Source organism: Erpetoichthys calabaricus, chromosome 2 (genome assembly GCF_900747795.2).
Source record: "Erpetoichthys calabaricus chromosome 2, fErpCal1.3, whole genome shotgun sequence".
In the NCBI taxonomy this organism is placed as follows: Eukaryota; Metazoa; Chordata; class Cladistia; order Polypteriformes; family Polypteridae; genus Erpetoichthys; species Erpetoichthys calabaricus.
Window position 1 is genome coordinate 315,283,265 of NC_041395.2, and position 19,483 is coordinate 315,302,747.

Genomic DNA, 19,483 nt, shown 5'->3' on the forward strand with positions numbered 1-19,483 from the left:
AGATTCCCTCAGGGAATCCTGGGACATGGAGTTCGTTTCTTCAGCCCTGTTGGGTGCTGTGGGTGCCGCCAGGGGGAGCTCACAAAGAATCTGGGGACTGTTACGACAACCCGGAAGTACTAAAGAGTCATGAGGACGGAAGCCCGCAGTACTTCCGGGTTACTTGAGGAAGGATGATGTGACGTTTAACCTGGGAGGAATACTTCCGGGTCATGGAATATTTAAAGGACTGGTGAAGACCCAGCAAAGGTAGCCGGAGGTGGGTGGTAGTGACGGAGCTGCTGGGTGGAGAGGAGGATTGTGTTTATTGATTTGTGAATTGTGGGGAGTGTGGTGCTTTGTGCACTTTATTTGAAGAAATTATTAAAGATTCTTCTTGGTGCTTTTTACAAGTGTGTCTTGGACATCTGTCTGGTGGGTGTCATGGGGCAACAGCGACCACTAGCATCCACAATCTGTCCATCGTTTTACAATTCAGCACAATTTTCACAAAGAACATCTGTATGGCAGGGTAATAAGAAGGAAGCCATTTCTGCACTCACACCACAAACAGAGTCACTTGTTGTATGCAAATGTTCATTTAGACAAGCCAGATTCATTTTGAAACGAAGTGCTTTGGACTGATGAGACAAAAATTGAGTTGTTTGGTCATAACAAAAAGCGCTTTGCATGGCGGAAGAAGAACACCACATTCCAAGAAAAACACCTGCTACCTACTGTCAAATTTGTTGGAGGTTCCATCATGCTGTGGGGCTGTGTGGCTAGTTCAGGGACTGGGGCCCTTGTTAAAGTCGAGGGTCGGATGAATTCAACCCAGTATCAACAAATTCTTCAGGATAATGTTCAAGCATCAGTCACAAAGATGAAGTTAAGCAGGGGTTGGAAATTCCAACAAGACAATGACCCAAAACACAGTTCAAAATCTACAAAGGCATTCATGGAGAGGGAGAAGTACAATGTTCTGGAATGGCCGCCGCAGCCCCCTGACTTGAATATCGTCGAAAATCTATGGGATGATTTGAAGCAGGCTATCCATGCTTGGCAGCCATCAAATTTAACTGAACTGGAAAGATTTTGTGTGGAAGAATTGTCAAAAATACCTCCATCCAGAATCCAGACACTCATCAAAGGCTATAGGAGGCGTCTAGAGGCTGTTATATTAGCAAGAGGAGGCTCAACTAAGTATTGATGTCATATTTCTGTTGGGCTGCCCAAATTTATGCACCTGTCTAATTTTGTTAGGATGCATATTTTCTGTTAATCCAATAAACTTAATGTCACTGCTGAAATACTACTGTTTCCATAAGGCATGTCATATATTAAAAGGAAGTTGCTACTTTGAAAGCTCAACCAACGATAAAAATCCAAAGAATTAAGAGGGGTTCCCAAACTTTTTCATATGACATAAATGCAAGTTATCGCCAATGAAGGAAGATTTTGAGATAGAGAAGCTTTTATCTGTGGCACATCTGCACAAGAACCACTTTTTTCCTCCCTGTCAAATATATGCAGTTTTTAATATCTGGAAAACATTTGGATTTAAATTACTTAGAGATCTGTACATAGACGATGTTTTTGCATCCTTTGAACAATTACATTCCAAATTTAACTTTCCAGCAACACATTTCTTTCACTATCTTCAAATTAGAAACTTTGTTAAACAGAACCTGCCCAATTTTCCTCACCTCCCCCCTCCCTCTATGCTGGAAAACATATTGATCAGTCTTGAGGACTCAGACAGCATTTCTGCAATATATAAAACCATTTTACAGTCCCTCCCTTTCAAAGATCCAAGAGGACAGTGGGAAAAGGATCTCTCATTCAACATATCAGAAAAGGAGTGGAAAGTTGCAATGCAGAGAATTCATTCGCACTCCATATGTGCAAAGCATACGATTATTCAATTCAAAATTATATATCGAGCACATCTCTCTTGTTTATAAGTATCTAAAATGTTTCCAGGGCAAGATCCAACCTGCGAACACTGCAATCGAGCTCCAGCCTCACTGGGTCACATGTTCTGGGCCTTCACCAAATTAACATCATTCTGGACCAAAATTTTTAAGTGCCTCTCAGACAGCCTTGGTGTCACAATCCATCCTAATCCACTAACAGCTGTGTTTGGTGGACTCCCAGATGGGCTTAAAGTGGAGAAACAAACTGATCGCCTTTACTACACTACTGGCACGTACACTTATCTTGCTCAACTGGAAGAATCCTGACTCTCTTCTGTTAAGTCAGTGGGTAACTGATGTTATATATTATTTGAAACTGGAAAAAATCAAATTCGCACTTAGAGGATCTGTGTAGAACTTTTTCAGAATCTGGCAGGGTATAATCAATAACATTTTAGAATAAGCATTTAAATTGAGGAAGCAGATTCTCTCCCCATTTCTTTTTCTTCTCCATTTATTTTATTAATTCATCTATTTACTTATTTTTACTAGCTTTAAGTTTTACTCTGCTGACTATGCTCTCTTTTCTCAGGGGTGGGGGTTGATTTGTTTTCAATACTATTTTTGTAAAAATTGATCTATTTGCATGGATTGTTGTGTGATTACAATAAAATTATAAAAAAAACAACTGTTTTGAGGCATAAAGTGTCTCTTATTGTCGGGGAACAAATCTTTAGCCAATTCCGCGACACGTTGCGCCCGTTCACCAATTGCGACTGATGCAGGTGCTTTCTGCACAGGTACTCCTCTGTAATAAACAGGGCTAGCGTGCACACACGAGCGAGTACGAGCGCGAACTGGAGCACGTACTGATACGCTCCCACAGAAGAGCTGATAGGCACTACAAAAGTTAGTTTCTTTTTTCTTGGGAATTCCCTCCTCACACTAATGCATGCATGCACACTAATGCAATTTTATGTCCAATCAGTAAGACTAAATATGTCACACACATTTATTAAAGATATTAGCCAGACTGTGGAAAGTCAGGGTGTATAATAAACGTGTCAGCAAACATTATATTGGTGACATACAGAAAGACAGCAACAGGTACGCGCCATTTGCATACATCAACCCTGTGTGTGAGGGAGAGCACAGTCCGAGGTGAGGCTCGGCTCATCACTACCACACTTCACGTTTCTCCTCTGTATTTGAACAAGAAATGTGTCAATTCAGTGATTTTGACTATAAAAATGATCACAATTATTGGAATCATATAGAAATTAAATTTATAGCACAGACCAGTGGACATATTTATTTTATGTTATTAGTATTGTTTTTTTTTACTTTTAATTTTTTACTCCCCTAACCACACGTCCCTGTTCCTCACCAAGTACAGACGCAGAACACCATGACAACCCAAGGCAAAATGTAAGAATAAACTGCACCACTCACTAAACACAGAACTAACACATATCAGGATACAGATTTGTTCAAATACATCAAAAACAAAGTATAAACTAATTAACATAAATGGAAAACAACACTATCTGTCCATCAGCTACTTGTAGAACTACAGCCAGATTGTAGAAAAGGAGTCGGACAAGCCAGAGACAGCCAGAATCCTGGACACCTCCGCCAACAAGTCGCCTCCCCCGCACTGGCCATTCTACAGCTGAGTCAGTGCTGGGCCGGCCAATCTACCCAATGATTCCAGTAAGCAAACAAAAATGCAGAAGTGTTAACCACTTCTGGTGAAATATTTTATATTTAAGAAAAAGAAAAGGATGAATTTTCTCTTTTATTCAATATTTGGCTGAGTCAAAAACTTTCAAGGATCTCTGAGATCAACAAGGCTCAGAACAGAAGTAAATATTGCTATGCATTTTGTTTTCCCATGAATGCAGTTGGCATTGCTAGGTCATGGACCATTTGGCTGTTAAATTCTCAGGATGAAAGACACTGTCTTGTTCTCAGGATCATCTCAGGCACACAGGCTCATCTTGAGGCAGCAGCTAAACATCACATCTAGTTTTTTTCTTGGCTGCCGCTGCTGCTCTGAAAGTTCCAGATAAATTAGGCTGGTTGTAGTCTGCCTCTGAGACTTTCTTTGTGGAGCAAAAGCATCAGGGGATGTAGGCAGTGAGGCATGTCTGGAATACATACTGGCTGAAGGCTATCACACCACCTGAAAATAGCCTCAATTCTCTGCTGCCTGAAGGGACAGCATTACATACTGTACATTAGCTCTAAATACTTCAAAGAATATATATACGTGTATATAGTAAGGGGGAGACTGGCTGCTAAGAAGGTTTTCAATGCAAAGTTCTGCATCAGTTCATCATGGCAGAGAAAAAATAAAAGAGAGAGGGAGAGACATGGTCTTGTTGGAAACATATACTACTCACTAGGGTGCTCATGGGAAAAAACTCCTAGTCCTCTATCTAAACCAAGTGTGAGACCATGAAGTAAATACCATTGGAGTCCACATCTCCTGAAGCCCAGTCATAGAAGTGAACATATCGTAACGTGCTGTCCATCTGATGGTAAGGACACCTGGCTAACTGCCTTGGAGACCTGGCCATGTAAAGGCAAATTGAAAACTCTGCAGTGCAAAAATGCCAGGAAAGCCGCTTCATCCATACTAATGTTTTCATATAATTTTTAAGAAGGTATTTCCATCCACACTAAAATAATTGAAGCCGCATTTGACATAATTGTCCGCCTACACTGGGTATGCATAAATCAGAGGAAACAGGAAGAGGAAGTGATCTCCACACTAGACATTCACTTTGCAGCGTGCGTTTACACAATGAGAACAGCAGTGTCAAAAAAAAAAAAAAATTGTTTTGTTTGGACTGATGATGAGGTATAGTGACTTTCTACAGCCCAACAAGTAGGCGCATACAAGGGAGAAAGACTACACACACAGCACTGACAACATTTTAAAGGTAATAATTACAAAAAAAACTTAAAACGTTAATGTTAAGACGTTAAGAATAAAATGCCAATAGGCAGTCGATTTGAGGAAGAAAAGTGGTCACAGACTACTTTTTTATACAGGTGTTGTCAAGCTTGGGTCACAGAGTTACATGAGAGACAGGAACGTAAGTCCAGGTTTCCAAGGAAAATACAGGTACTTCATTACTGTATAGAGAAGGTAGATACAGTCTCAAGACTTCATTCAATAGGAGCTGTTACTTCAGTACTCAAGCATACAAGATAGGAGCTACAGCACGGTAATCACCCTGCTTTAGTCCCATGTTTAGTTTAGACGAACACCAGCAGTTTGAAATCTTCACTGTGGCAGACCAGGGGCCTCATGTATAAACGGGTGCTGATCATAAAATTAGAATATCATGACAAAGTTGATTTTTTTCAGTAATTCCATTCAAAAAGTAAAACTTGTATATTAGATTCATTCATTACACACAGACTGATGTATTTCAAATGTTTATTTCTTTTAATGTTGATGATTATAACTGACAACTAATGAAAGTCCCAAATTCAGTATCTCGGAAAATTAGAATATCAATTAAGACCAATGCAAAAAAAGGATTTTTAGAAATGTTGGCCAACTGAAAGGTATGAACATGAAAAGTATGAGCATGTACAGCACTCAATATTTAGTTGGGGCTCCTTTGGCCTGGATTACTGCAGCAATGCGGCGTGGCATGGAGTCGATCAGTCTGTGGCACTGCTCAGGTGTTATGAGAGCCCATGTTGCTCTGATAGTGGCCTTCACCTCTTTTGAATTGTTGGGTCTGGCGTATTGCATCTTCCTCTTCACAATACCCCATAGATTTTCTATGGGGTTAAGGTCAGGCGAGTTTGCTGGCCAATCAAGAACAGGGATACCATGGTCCTTAAACCAGGTACTGGTTGAACCCCTTGAATTAGAGCTGAAAGTCTACACTTTAAATCCATTGTGTCAGAAGTGTGAAAATTGTATCACTGGCCAAATACTTATGGACCTAACTGTAGGTGGCTGCCCAGGGCACCATCATCTGAGGGGTGCCATTTATGGACATTTACAGTAACTTAAGTAAAACATAATTAAGATACGAAAGCCTGAAACTGAAACATTACAAGCATGAAGTTATTTTTTGTGTGTGAACTGTTTAGTATAGCGTTTCTCAACCTTTATATATTTGCGACCCGAGTTTTCATAACAGTTTTAATCACGCTCTCCTAACGTTTTTTTGAAACCCTACTAAAATTTATTCCTATATTTTTTGCTGCCGATACACCGTTACAAGTTTAAAATTTCCCTACGAATAGCGAAATTATGCCACATATGGCAACATTTGCACCCCCTTTTTTGTTACCCACAGTTTGAGAACCGCTGGTTTAGTATTTGGCAATGCTAATGCACCTAAAACTGGACATAAATAGTTTTAATGAATCCTAATCTTGCAAGTACTTTGGATAAAAGCATCATCCTACTATGCAATAGCAATAATAATAATAATAATGGAAATGGTGGCGATCAGAGCTAAAAATGCAGGCAGGAAAGTGTTATGATGATTATTTTAGAGAGTGAAATAGCAGAGTTAAATGTCCTACTGCCTAATGATACAGACCGCTTTAGACTGTTGACTAATGAAGGAAGAGGACTGAAGATCAGAATAATATAATCTCATTAAAAATCCATGAATTTTCACAGGATCCCCACTAAATCCTTTCCACACAAGAATTTTTCAATTCCTCACTTTCACTATTAGGTTGCTGACAGAGTCAGAAGCATCTCTTCAGCAGGCTGCCAAGCTTTCTGGGTTATTTAAACTGAGGAGGACATTTGCTGCATAGTGAAAGTAAAAGGCACTGCCACAGACTGGTCTCATTATGATTCACTCTTGATGATTTGGTTCAGTATGGCATTGCAGAAAGCCATTCAGTTCACCTCATTGTACTACATTGTGATCAAAACAGTCCCACAGGGCCGAAAAAGCTCCCTGTTGCCGCACGCTAATTAGTTTAAGAGTTGGTTTGGACCATTTAAGTGGTGTTCTGTATACAGGCAATAGCATGATCAGAAAAAAACGAGATGTAAGAGGGAAACAGCTTTGCAAGCATCGTGGGCGATTGTAAAAACAAGGTTCTGGTTGAAAAATGCACATGTTGAAATAAAATTGGGGAGAATGGTCTTCAAGTTCACATGATTAAAATCTCCAGCCACGATAATAAAAGCACCATCATGGGCACTTTGCAGCTCTGTAATAATTTTGTAAAGTACAGTCGGCGCTTCTTCAGCATTGACTCCAGGAGGACAGAGATAGCCAGAATAAAAGTAACAGTAAAATCCTGTGACAACCATTAAAGGTGGCACTTTACCGTTAGAAGAACGTCAAGAACAGGAGAGCAGTAGTGTTTAGACACCATTCATTAATCACATAATAACAGACCGCCACGGCACACCTTAATTGCCGCTGAAGCAGCTCTGTCTCCTAGAAAAGTGGTCAGCCCATCATCTCATCTCAGCAAATGGCCACATCAGGGATGCTTTTATGTAGCTGTGTTTCAGTAAAATAGCATGAAACAGAGTCAGATAGGCGTATGATAGACCATATCACTGGACATTCTGCAACAGTGTAATAACTGACTATAGCCTTTTTGTCTGTGCATAGTGTGAGGGGCAGCTGGCGTCATGACCCAGCCCAGACGCGTTCAAGATGGAAGGATAGGGGGAGACAGCATTCATAGGACATTGTCTCCCCTGGAACATTAGATGGCAGCAAGTTTGGCTTGCAGCAGCACCATGGATTCCCACAGGGCATCATGGCACTTGAAATTTGTTGACTCAGCCCTGTTGGGTTCCATGGGTACTACTAAGGAGTGCTGCAAGGACTGGGAATCCCTACTTCTTGGGACTTCCACCTCACCCAGAGGTGCTTTTGGAACAAATGTACAGAACACCAGAAGTAGTTCTGGTTGGTAGATAAAAAGAGCTGCCTGCCTCAGTTCTGGGAGCCAGAGTCAGGAGGAAGGTGGAAGGAAGGTGGAGGAAGGTAAACATTATTTACTGTATATATTTAACATTTTATTAATTTTATTAAAATCAGATAACATTCCATACATGCGAGTCAAGTTTAACAAAAATAGGTTTGAGACAAATCGACCCCCACCGATGAGAAAGAGAGCTAGGTCAGCTTTAATAATAGTAAAAATATGTAAGTAAATAAATGAATACAAATAAATAGAATAAAAAAGAGGGAAGAGAATCCACTTCCTCAATTTAAATGCTTGATCAGATCCTGCCAAGTTTTCAAAAAGTACAGATCCTCTAAGTGAGAATTAGATTTTTTCCAATTTTAGATAATATATAACATCAGTTATCTACTGACTCCATGTATATTGAGTGGCCTTAGTGATTGTACTGTGGCTGTGGTGGGAAATACTTGTCCAAGAAGAGTTTACTACAGTAAAAACTCTTTGTACTTTTATACTTGTGTCCGAACCTGTTTGTGTTGGATGTTTGGGGAGCTGGATTGCCCCCTGGTGTCCACAATCATTTAGATATAGAAAGTACACATGCCTCCATTGTAGGTAAAGAGGCTTCAGGAGAAACGACTGCAGTTGTGATATGGAGGCACGCCACAGGTGGAAACGTTGCCAGTGGATTATTAGGAGTGGCACCCATTTTGGGTCCTGAAACAACAGCATGCTGACATCCCAGCGTTACTTTGTGCCATCCTTGAGGAGGATATCCATTTGGTCACATGAGTTATGGCAGGGTAACCAGTTGATAAAGGTGGCACGTAAGCCAGGCTTGCAGAAGAGCCATGAGTTTAAATTGCTAGAGAAAGCGTAAATATGAAAGTAACTTCAGGAAGATGCCTGAAATTGGAGGCACCTACATGTGTATGTGATGGGCAGCCATGCAGCTGTAGGCGAGTAATGACACCCGATAAATAAAAGCTTCCGCCTAGATTGAGGCTGCATATGTGCCTTTCATTACATTATCTATCTATCTATCTATCTATCTATCTATCTATCTATCTATCTATCTATCTATCTATCTATCTATCTATCTGTCTGTCTGTCTGTCTGTCTGTCTGTCTGTCTGTCAGTTTTTGTTAATTGTTGCATCACCTTTTTTTTGAGCCATTGTATATACTGTACATATTCACCATCACTTATCGTTGTGTGTTATTGTTGTATATATATATTATATATATATATATATATATATATATATATATATATATTAATTCTGTGTCATTGCAGAGCATTTAATTTGAAGCGCATGACATTAGAATTGTTTGTGTTGCTAAAGAATTTTCTTCTTTTTAATATTATCTTTGATTCTGTGCTTTCACTTTTCTACTACCAATGGTCCTTTCGGATACGTTACAGACAGCCAGAGTCTGAGCTATTAAGAAAATCATATTAATAAGATTGCCTGTCAGTCATTATTATCAGTAATGATAATAAAAAAATTATCCTGACTCTGTTATGAAGGAAATGCAAGAAGCAGAGAGATAAAAAAAATGCATGAAACTACAAATGATTTGAGCCCTACACCTAAAGCGATGTCCTTCTTATGTATGTGCATTCATGCATAGATATTTTAGAAGGAAGCAGGAGGTTGTCAGAGCTTGTGAGTAACACTGCTGCAGAGGCATAAAAGAATTACTGAGTTTGGAATTTAATCATGCCGAAGTTGCAGCCATACAGTATTTGCAGAAGCACTTTAGCTTTAATGCAGTCGTGGCACGCTCTTCATTTCTAATCGTGTAATTTTCCTTAACAGCTCAAAGAAAATTAATTAGAAGTATATTGCAGATAAACTAACTCCACAACTAAATGAAATGTCTTGGAAAATATCTGTTCTTGCTTGTTAGTTCATTAAAATCTCCTTTTCTTTTTTATTATACCATAAATGTTATTTAGAACATTTGAAATGGAAAGAAATTGCAGTATGTAAGTATTCTTGCACATAATATCATCAAATACTCTGAGATGTAATTTATACACTCTGTACATGGGCTGTCATGTGGCACAGTAGTGCCAATAACTTGGGGAAAAAAATCTCAAACCCAGTCATTGCTCATAGGATACAACCAGATGGGGCACTAGGGAATAGACCCCCATATCTAGGAAAACACCAGAACAGTCCAGATAAGTAATTGGAAGATAATTTATTATTAAAATAAACCACAGAAAGTGAAAAAAAAACTGAAAATGAGAAAAAAAAAAAAACTACCCCTATAGACTTACCTATACTTTCCAGGTCTATCCACATAATTATATAGATATCTTTTATTTACATCTTAGCTTTCCTCTTCTACAATATACTGGCATCCTCTGATGTCTCCTCTCCTGATTTCAAGCTCATTTTTAGGGAGCTGAGGACTTTAAAAGCTTCTGGCATCCCTCAGAAAGCACATCCATGTCATCCTCAATGCAGCGGATACTCCTGCCAAAGCTACATATGCCTGGAATCTCAAATACGGTAATATAGTTTATTTGCTGTCAACTTGCAGCCTGGGGGTTCATTGCATCTTTATATAAATATTGGAATACCCTGAGTCTGGATCTGCAAGGGACATGTTCTTCAGGGGGTAGAGGACCGTTACAAAAGGTGGGGCTTCCTGGAGGAGTGGAGGAGCCAGCCATAAAAGCAGCTCCTAAAACCGGGGAAGGATGGGGTGCAGACAGAGCACTTAGAGTAGCACTTAACATGTGTCTTGCTGCTGCTAAAGCGCATCAGCCTTGGTGAGCATCAGGACTGGGCCCTGACCATGGGTTGGAATCCGGAGCCAGGGAAAAGTGTGGCAGACAAGTTTGCCTCTGATACTCAGTGAGAGGAGTGAAGTGGGTTGGTGACGTGAATGTGCAGACAAAGGAATGAAGCAGCCAAGAGAACATTAAGCAGCAGTAGACCTGTGTGGTGTGGAGGAGAGGCTGATGAAGGAGGTGGCAGGTCCAGCCGCTCTAATGGCAACTATCACAAGGTTTGCACAAAGGGCCAAGTACATTAATCCATCTATCACACCCCCGGTTATTACAATATTGTTGTTCTTGTTACTAGTGAACATACCATAACCTAACAGCTTTGGGGGATGAGAGGTTTCTTATGGTGAGCCCCACAACTCACATTTGTTAATTTAGGTTATGTTTAATGCTGTTAAGGACATTTACATTTTTATTTTATTTATTTGTATGTTTTTGTATTGCATTGCCTATCTATCTATCTATCTATCTATCTATCTATCTATCTATCTATCTATCTATCTATCTATCTATCTATCTATCTATCTATCTATCTATCTATCTATCTATCTATCTATCTATCTATCTATTGTGGCCTGTATGGGACATCTAAGATCACCAAACTGCACAACAGTCATGGATTCAAATAAGATCTTTCATTAAACAAAAATACCTTCTTACAGACTTCTTCCACAATAACTGATCTCTATTCCTCTGCCTCTACTACAGGTGAGTTTTGCCCTACTCCGATCCTCCGACCTGTCGTGCATGCAGCAAAAGGCTGCTTTTTAACATGGATCTGGAATTACTTCAGAAGCATCAGCACTATAACCAGGATGCACTTCTGGGACAGGCATAACTTTTCCATGACAGAGGAACCTGCCTTTCCTCTAGTGGCACCCAACGACACCTTCTGGTCTATTCTGCACAACTACAAGTTCCACGCTCCCCTTGTGGGTGTCCAAATGGGAGTCATACTGGAGGGATGCTGCCACGGAAGGCAGTCTCTGTCTGTCTTTATGCTATAACAGGTTCAGAGCTGTGATGACAGCCCAAATGTGCCTTTCATTAAACTATCTATCTATCTATCTATCTATCTATCTATCTATCTATCTATCTATCTATCTATCTATCTATCTATCTATCTATCTATCTATCTATCATATAGTGCCTTATGATATGTATCTATTTCCTTTCTAATTGAAATTTATGCTTTTACTTTTTCTAAAGCACTTAAATAAAATGTTGCTGCTATTGATGCACACGCTAGGCATTAATTGCTTTGGGGGATAAGAGCTTCGTTAGGAGTTAGCCCCATGGTTCACATTTGGTATTTTAAATTGTTTAAATCTGTTAGGGGCACTTACAGTTTTATTTTATGTATCTATTCGAATACGAAATTGTATTGTCTATTTTATATATTCATTTCTTCATTTATCTGTTTGCTTTGTAATTGTAATTCATTCTTTAATTAATTGTAAAGGACTTTAAGCTAAACTTTCTGCATGAAATATGCTATATAAATAAAGGCTGCTGTTCCCATCCTCTTAAGTCAGCCATTTATTGTATTGTAGATTTTGTTCTTTGTCCAAGTATGTCATTTTGCTTGGCTTTTCTCTACATTCATAATGGCTAACACGGTACAACACCCTAGTACTCCAAGTATATGTTAAACAGTAAGGACCAAGCACCGTTTACACTAAATATTTAAAATTGTGCTTTAAAGAAGGGTAGCTATCTTTAGTATATTTAGATGATACTTTACTTTAATTACCGGTAACGGCGTACTGCATTATAATGTGCAGTGAATACATTTGACTTATACTTTTCATCCTCTTTCTCTGTACGTTTATCATTCATTTGCTCAGAGGTTGATGCACTTGCTGCTTCCTGAGCAGCTCTTCTTTTCTCCACCCTAGTGGCCCGCTTCTTTTCTTCTTCCATCGGCGTCTTTTCACATTAAAACTGATTAAGTCAGTGTTTGTGTTGCAATTACTTGGTATGTTTTCCTTAATTTTTCACTTAAGCTGGTACCTAAGTCTTCAATCTGCCTCAATAATTTAAGATATGATGAGGTAGGCAAAGGTGGTAGGGATGAGAATGGCGCCGTACATATGTGCCACATGGCCGCGCTGCTGGCCGCTGCAGAGAGTTGATTCTACAATAAAATAAAATAAAAAGAGGAATAACCTTGGAGGTCAATCATCATCCCGAAAGTGGATCGTAGACATCGCGTAGTATACGTGTACTAAATTTCAAGTCAATCGTTCAAACGATTTGTGAGCTAGAGGTGATTTAAACTCCTGGACAGACGCGGTAGCATATTATATATAAAGATTTTAAGACAAGTTTCAAAGTGGGTTTTGTACTAGTGGCACTAAAATAATTTCTCCTGAAGACATTTTAGCACAAAGTGATATTTCTATTAAGCATATTATATGGATTTATTTTATGGTATGAATCTCAGTTTTTCAAAGTCTATAAGTACTGGCTGATTAGATCAGTACTAACTAAAGGAGCAGATAGCTGCCATCACCCTGCCATATTCTTCTGTAACAATGACGGAGTACATCAGCGGTTAAAAATTATACTGAATTTAGATGCAGAAACCAATCCTAAAAATTAAAGAGAAAAAAATCATATCCATTCTACTTATGCAATCACGAGGGTTAACAATGCTCAATCAACTGATTAAATGTTCAAAAATGTTAAGGGAGTGTATGTGAATACTAGGCTTATTGTTCCGTGGTAAGGCATGTTCACATGAAGTAGATGGAATACAATGGAACACAAGCATGAATTTGTGTATCATACCATATCTCTCTCTGTGCAACATACACACACAATACTTCATGAGCAAGAGATATGCGCTTATCATCACTTGAAACTGTACAGGAGTTTGAAGGCTTCTCACAGAAATGTAAAAAACTGGTTTGATGTGTCCCCCTGGGAGGCATTAAATGCTGCCATGGAAATTGATTTGTGAGGGCTCATGTGCTAAGGAAAAGATATTTGAGGACAAGCAAGAAGCCACCTCTAGGGAGACACTGCTGGGCAATCATTAGTGCAGACAGCACACGGGTTACTTGGATTCCTGTCCTGGCCAAAAAGTTTAGAAACAGTTGGACTAAGACGAAGGAAAGGACACTTGAGATTATGAATTGACAAATGAATCGGAAAATCCCAGATGGAGTCCAAAGTTGGGACTCAGATACTGCCCTATTACTGTAATTACAGGATAAATGGATGACCACAAAGTACAGACAGGGCCTTAAGAGGTCCAGACTGTAATAAGACAATAAAGCTGAAAGGGGGGAACACAGCAGGGGTCAATGGTCCACATACAGTCTTATAAAAAAACTGAGGAAACCCTTGGTCAAAATTACTAAATTGTTAAAATGTGTTATCTTTCACTAGTTGTATTATTTTTAAGTTATAGTGTATGTATAAACAAACAAGTTAGATTGATAAATATTTCTCAACCACTGGGTCAAAAGGTGGCTCGTGAGTTGCTATTGCTTATTTTGGTAGTGGGTTGTAAAGGGTTGCAAAGTGGGTCGCAGTTGGTGGGAGTAGTTTCGGTCTCGTTGGGTTGCTGCTCTGTTTATTGTGTTTGATCCTGCCCCCTACTCTGACGAACCTGCAAAACATGAAGACACTTATATGGCAAAAAGTGGGTCCTGACATCAAAAAGATTGAGAAACACTGAGCTAGACTAGACTGGAAATACAGTCCCCGAAGTATAAAACCATTAAGGCGAACTTCATGAACACGATAATAATTTAACCTGTGGACACCACAGCTTTTTGCATTTTTTGCCTGTGTTGCATCTAATGCAACATGGCTCCACGAAGTAAGGAATTGCCTGAACAATTAAGAAACCACATCATAAGACTTTATAAGGATGGAAGATGGTACAAAGTATCAGGAGACTACTGAACATACGCTGAAAAACAGTGGTAGCAGTGGATAGGACGTATAGGAAGAGCCATACTACCGATAACAGAAGGCACAGTGGCCATCCTCGAAAAATGACACCATGCCCAATTCGCTGCTGACACAACCTTGTATTCACAAACAGATTGACAAGTGGAACAAGGATTACCTGTGGAAAGTGGTTTTGCAGTGTGTCTGCTCAGACAGTGCGAGGTGCGAGACACCTAAATAGGTAACCGTGGCTTACAAAATCACACAAAACTGTAAGGTTGCAAGCCTGATGAATATTGGCAGCACATTCCTTAGTCAGATGAAACCAAAAGAAATTTATCCAGATCAGAGAGGGTCCAGCTTGTTTGGTGTGAATCTGTCCAGGACTACTACAGTGACTGCATAGTGGGAGCCATGGAATGCTGGGGTGGGACTGTCATGATGTGAATGAGTGCAAAAGGTGTAGGGGAGCTGACATTTATAAATGAAACCATGAATGCAAGTTTGTATAATGAAAAGATGACACCAAGTCTCATGGAGCTTGGCAGGAGAAACCTGCACACTGTACTCCAGATGAGGCCCCACCAGTGTGTTATGAAGCTTGAGCAGAACCTCCTGTAACTTGTACTCCACGCGTCAGGGCATCATATAATACAACATTCTGTTTGCCTTCTTAATGGCTTCTGAACACTGTCTGGAAGTTGATAGCGTTGAGTCCATTATGACCCCTAAATCCTTCTAGTAAGGTGTACTCTCAATTCTCAGACAGTGTGTTGTGTATTCAAACACCTTTGGGGTATTCTAAAGGTGAAGCAACAAAACTCCCCCAAAAAAGAGCAGCAGAAAATAATTATCTGTGATAAATGGCAGAAAATGTCTCCATAGATTTCAAGTCAAGTCAAATTTAGATAGATAGATAGATAGATAGATAGATAGATAGATAGATAGATAGATAGATAGATAGATAGATAGATAGATAGATAGATAGCTTTTATAACATAAAAATTGCAACCCTCACAGTTTCTTCTCAAATATAAGCAGCAGGCCAACTGACTTGGTTGTGGAGGCCTGATGTGGAGGGGCAGATCATTCCAAAGCCTAGGAGTAGCAACTGAAAAAGCTCTGTCTCTCCTAGACTTCAGCCAAGATCTTGGAGCTACGAGGAGTAGTCAAGAATTAATCTAATTGTGTTTCATTTAATTAGATGTGTGCAACTATCATTCATGCCCAGGAGGATTGAATTTGTCATAAAAAAAAGCGGACATACAAAAAAAATGAAAGAATGGAATCTCATTAATGAAGGGTGTACTGAGTTTTGCTGCAGTTGGTTTTTAAATACGGACCTTTCTTGAGTTTTTAATTAGTTAAACGGCTCTGTTGTTCAAATTAATTGGCTTCTTTCTTCTGGAGCTTTGTACAGAATTTGTAATTACTTAAGATTTTAGTGGTATTGACCTGGCATGCTCCATTTTGTTATATACTGTAGTTCATAAACATTCTAGGAGAACAGGTGTTGCAGAATGGGAGATCATTTGATAAAATCCCCCAGAATGGGTATTGTCCTACAATAAGCCCATTTTGTGGAAAATATTCACTTATTTGTCAGACAGTTGAATTCACACTTATTCTAATCTTTAAAGCCTTGTTTGGAGCAACACCAGATGGGGTAAGATTATGTAACAATAAATCTATTGTCATCTTCTATACAACACTGCTTGTACAGCGACTTATCTCACTCAGCTGGAAGAATCCCAACGCACCCTTCATAACTCAATAGGAAAGCAATGTCTTATATTATCTGAAACTAGAAAAAAAAGTTTTTTCTTGCAAGAAACGGTGCAAAGCTTCTTAGGAATTTGGCAAGAATTTGTTAATGTTGTTCTAAAATAAGCGTGCTGGGCCTCTAGCTCTGCTCTGTTTTTCATTTAAATGTTTTAACCCTGTTGTTGTCTGTGTGGAGATGAACTTCTCCTTGCGACTGTGTAAATTGTTCTCCAGATATTTTAATTTTTTTCACCACTTTTTTGTTTAAGTAGTTATCTGAACTTGATAAGGGAGGGTTTTAAGGGTTGATTACGCTGGTCAAAAGAAAAAAAATGTTTACCAATATAGGTAATTTCCCCTAATTCTGACCCCATAGATCATGGGTGTCAAACTCCAGTCCGCAGTGGCTACAGGTTTTCTTTCTGACCATCTTCTTCATTGGTGACCAGTTTTTGCTGCTAATCAACTTATTTTGCCTTAGTTACAATTAACTTGTCTCAGACCCCTTAGTTGTTTCTTTTTCTTTAATTAGCAGCCAAACAATAATGAGACACAAAACAGGCCGCCACATGACCAGCTCACCTTCGCCCATCACACAATATGTGAAAATAAAGAAAGGTGAAGGTCTTGGTAAGGTTGGTCTCTCAGCTCACTAAAACTTGACGGTGATCTTAGAAAAAACAGAAAGTCAACAGTTTTGTAAATGTCTGCTGTGGCAGGATGAGAGCAGCAACAAGCTATGGGATTAAATAACAAGTTTAATTAACACAGAGAATTGGCTTCTCTTAAGAAACTGGTTGGAGTGAAGTTGGTTGGAGTTTGAAACCCCAGTTTAGCTGGTCATTTGTTGGCTCGTTTCACATCTCATTTCTGTTTGGCTGCCATTTAATGAAGAACAAATCAATTTAGAGGACCAAATCCTTAAAAACAGGGCTATTAAAATGAAGGGAAAGGGAGTGAATTAGCAGTGGAAACTGGTCACTGATTAGGAAAAGGATTAGAATGAAAACCTGCAGCCACTGCGGCCCTCCAGGCCCAGAGTTCGATACCCCTGTCATAGATGCTTATATGACCAACGGATTGATTTTTAGCAGTAGTTTTTTGGATGCCATAAACATCTTCTGAGAGGGGACAGAGATTCTACTATCTACGAGACAAAGGCTTCAGTGCTGAGTGTGGCAAAAACAAAGGAAGGGATTTTCAATGGACCAAATATAGGGTATACCAGATCTACTCAAGAATGATCACTTTGATGAAATTCTTCATGGTAAGGAAAAAGAGAAGCTATTTTCATCCTATCACAAATAGGGCTTTGCGATGTCTTTGAAATTAGCATGGAGAACATTTCCACCAAGGCATTTCAGCAGTGCAATGGAGATACCAAAAGAAATGGATCACTGCAATGCTTGCAGACTAATGGTGGGCCATGATAAGAGATACCCCTGACGTAGGCTACACACAGCAAATGAAGGAGTAGAGAACATTGTAGGTCTGGTCAGAGACTTTGTCACAGTTATGAAACCAGTAAATTGTACCCTAGTTCAACGCCTGCCTCTGTTCTATTTTTTTAACGATTTAAAGTTTTAACCCTGGTGTTGCCTATATGGAGTTTGCATGTCTCCCTAAATTTGTGTAAATATTCCTTCAGATCCTTCAGTTTTTTTCCCACATTCACAGACTTGCTAGTTAGCGATTTTTGTTCAAGTAGCCATCCAAACTAGGTGAGGTTTAGGGTTTTAAGGTTTTATTAAGCTGGTCAACAGTGTATTGAAAATTACACAGCTTAATGGAAACGCCACTAATGCATACTATGCATTTTATGTATACAGTTAGGTCCATAAATATTTGGACAGAGACCACTTTTTTCTAATTTTGGTTCTATACATGACCACAATGAATTTTAAATGAAACAACTCTGATGCAGTTGAAGTGCAGACTTTCAGCTTTAATTCAGTGGGGTGAACAAAACGATTGCATAAAAATGTGAGGCAACTAAAGCATTTTTTTAACACAATCCCTTCATTTCAGGGGCTCAAAAGTAATTGGACAATTGACTCAAAGGCTATTTCATGGGCAGGTGTGGGCAAGTCCGTCGTTATGTCATTATCAATTAAGCAGATAAAAGGCCTGGAGTTGATATGAGGTGTGATGCTTGCATGTGGAAGATTTTGCTGTGAACAGACAACATGCGGTCAAAGGAGCTCTCCATGCAGGTGAAAGAAGCCATCCTTACGCTGAGAAAACAGAAAAAACCCATCTGAGAAATTGCTACAATATTGCGAGTGGCAAAATCTACAGTTTGGTACATCCTGAGAAAGAAAGCAAGCACTGGTGAACTCAGCAACGCAAAAAGACCTGGACGTCCACGGAAGAACAGTGGTGGATGATCGCAGAATCATTTCCATGGTGAAGAGAAACCCCTTCACAACAGCCAACCAAGTGAACAACACTCTCCAGGGGGTAGGCGTATCGATATCCAAGTCTACCATAAAGAGAAGACTGCATGAAAATAAATACAGAGGGTGCACTGCAAGGTGCAAGCCACTCATGAGCCTCAAGAATAGAAAGGCTAGATTGGACTTTGCTAAAGAACATCTAAAAAATCCAGCACAGTTCTGGAAAAACATTCTCTGGACAGATGAAACCAAGATCAACCTCTACCAGAATGATGGCAAGAAAAAAGTATGGAGAAGGCGTGGAACAGCTCATTATCCAAAGCATACCACATCATCTGTAAAACACGGTGGAGGCAGTGTGATGGCTTGGGCGTGCATGGCTGCCAGTGGCACTGGGACACTAGTGTTTATTAATGATGTGACACAGGACAGAAGCAGCCAAATGAATTCTGAGGTGTTCAGAGACATACTGTCTGCTCAAATCCAGCTAAATGCAGTCAAATTGATTGGGCGGCTTTTCATGATACAGATGGACAATGACCCAAAACATACAGCCAAAGCAACCCAGGAGTTTATTAAAGCAAAGAAGTGGAAAATTCTTGAATGGCCAAGTCAGTCACCTGATCTTAACCCAATTGAGCATGCATTTCACTTGTTGAAGACTAAACTTCAGACAGAAAGGCCCACAAATAAACAGCAACTGAAAGCCGCTGCAGTAAAGGCCTAGCAGAGCATTAAAAAGGAGGAAACCCAGCATCTGGTGATGTCCATGAGTTCAAGACTTCAGGC

At 39.5% G+C, this 19,483-nt stretch overlaps 1 protein-coding gene across 1 annotated transcript in view; it reads right to left on the reverse strand.

Annotated features, from left to right (window-relative positions):
• LOC114645628 (catenin alpha-3-like) overlaps window positions 1-19,483 on the reverse strand; it is a 1,052,567-nt gene that overhangs the window by 738,954 nt on the left and 294,130 nt on the right. The gene's annotated exons all lie outside the window — the stretch shown is intronic.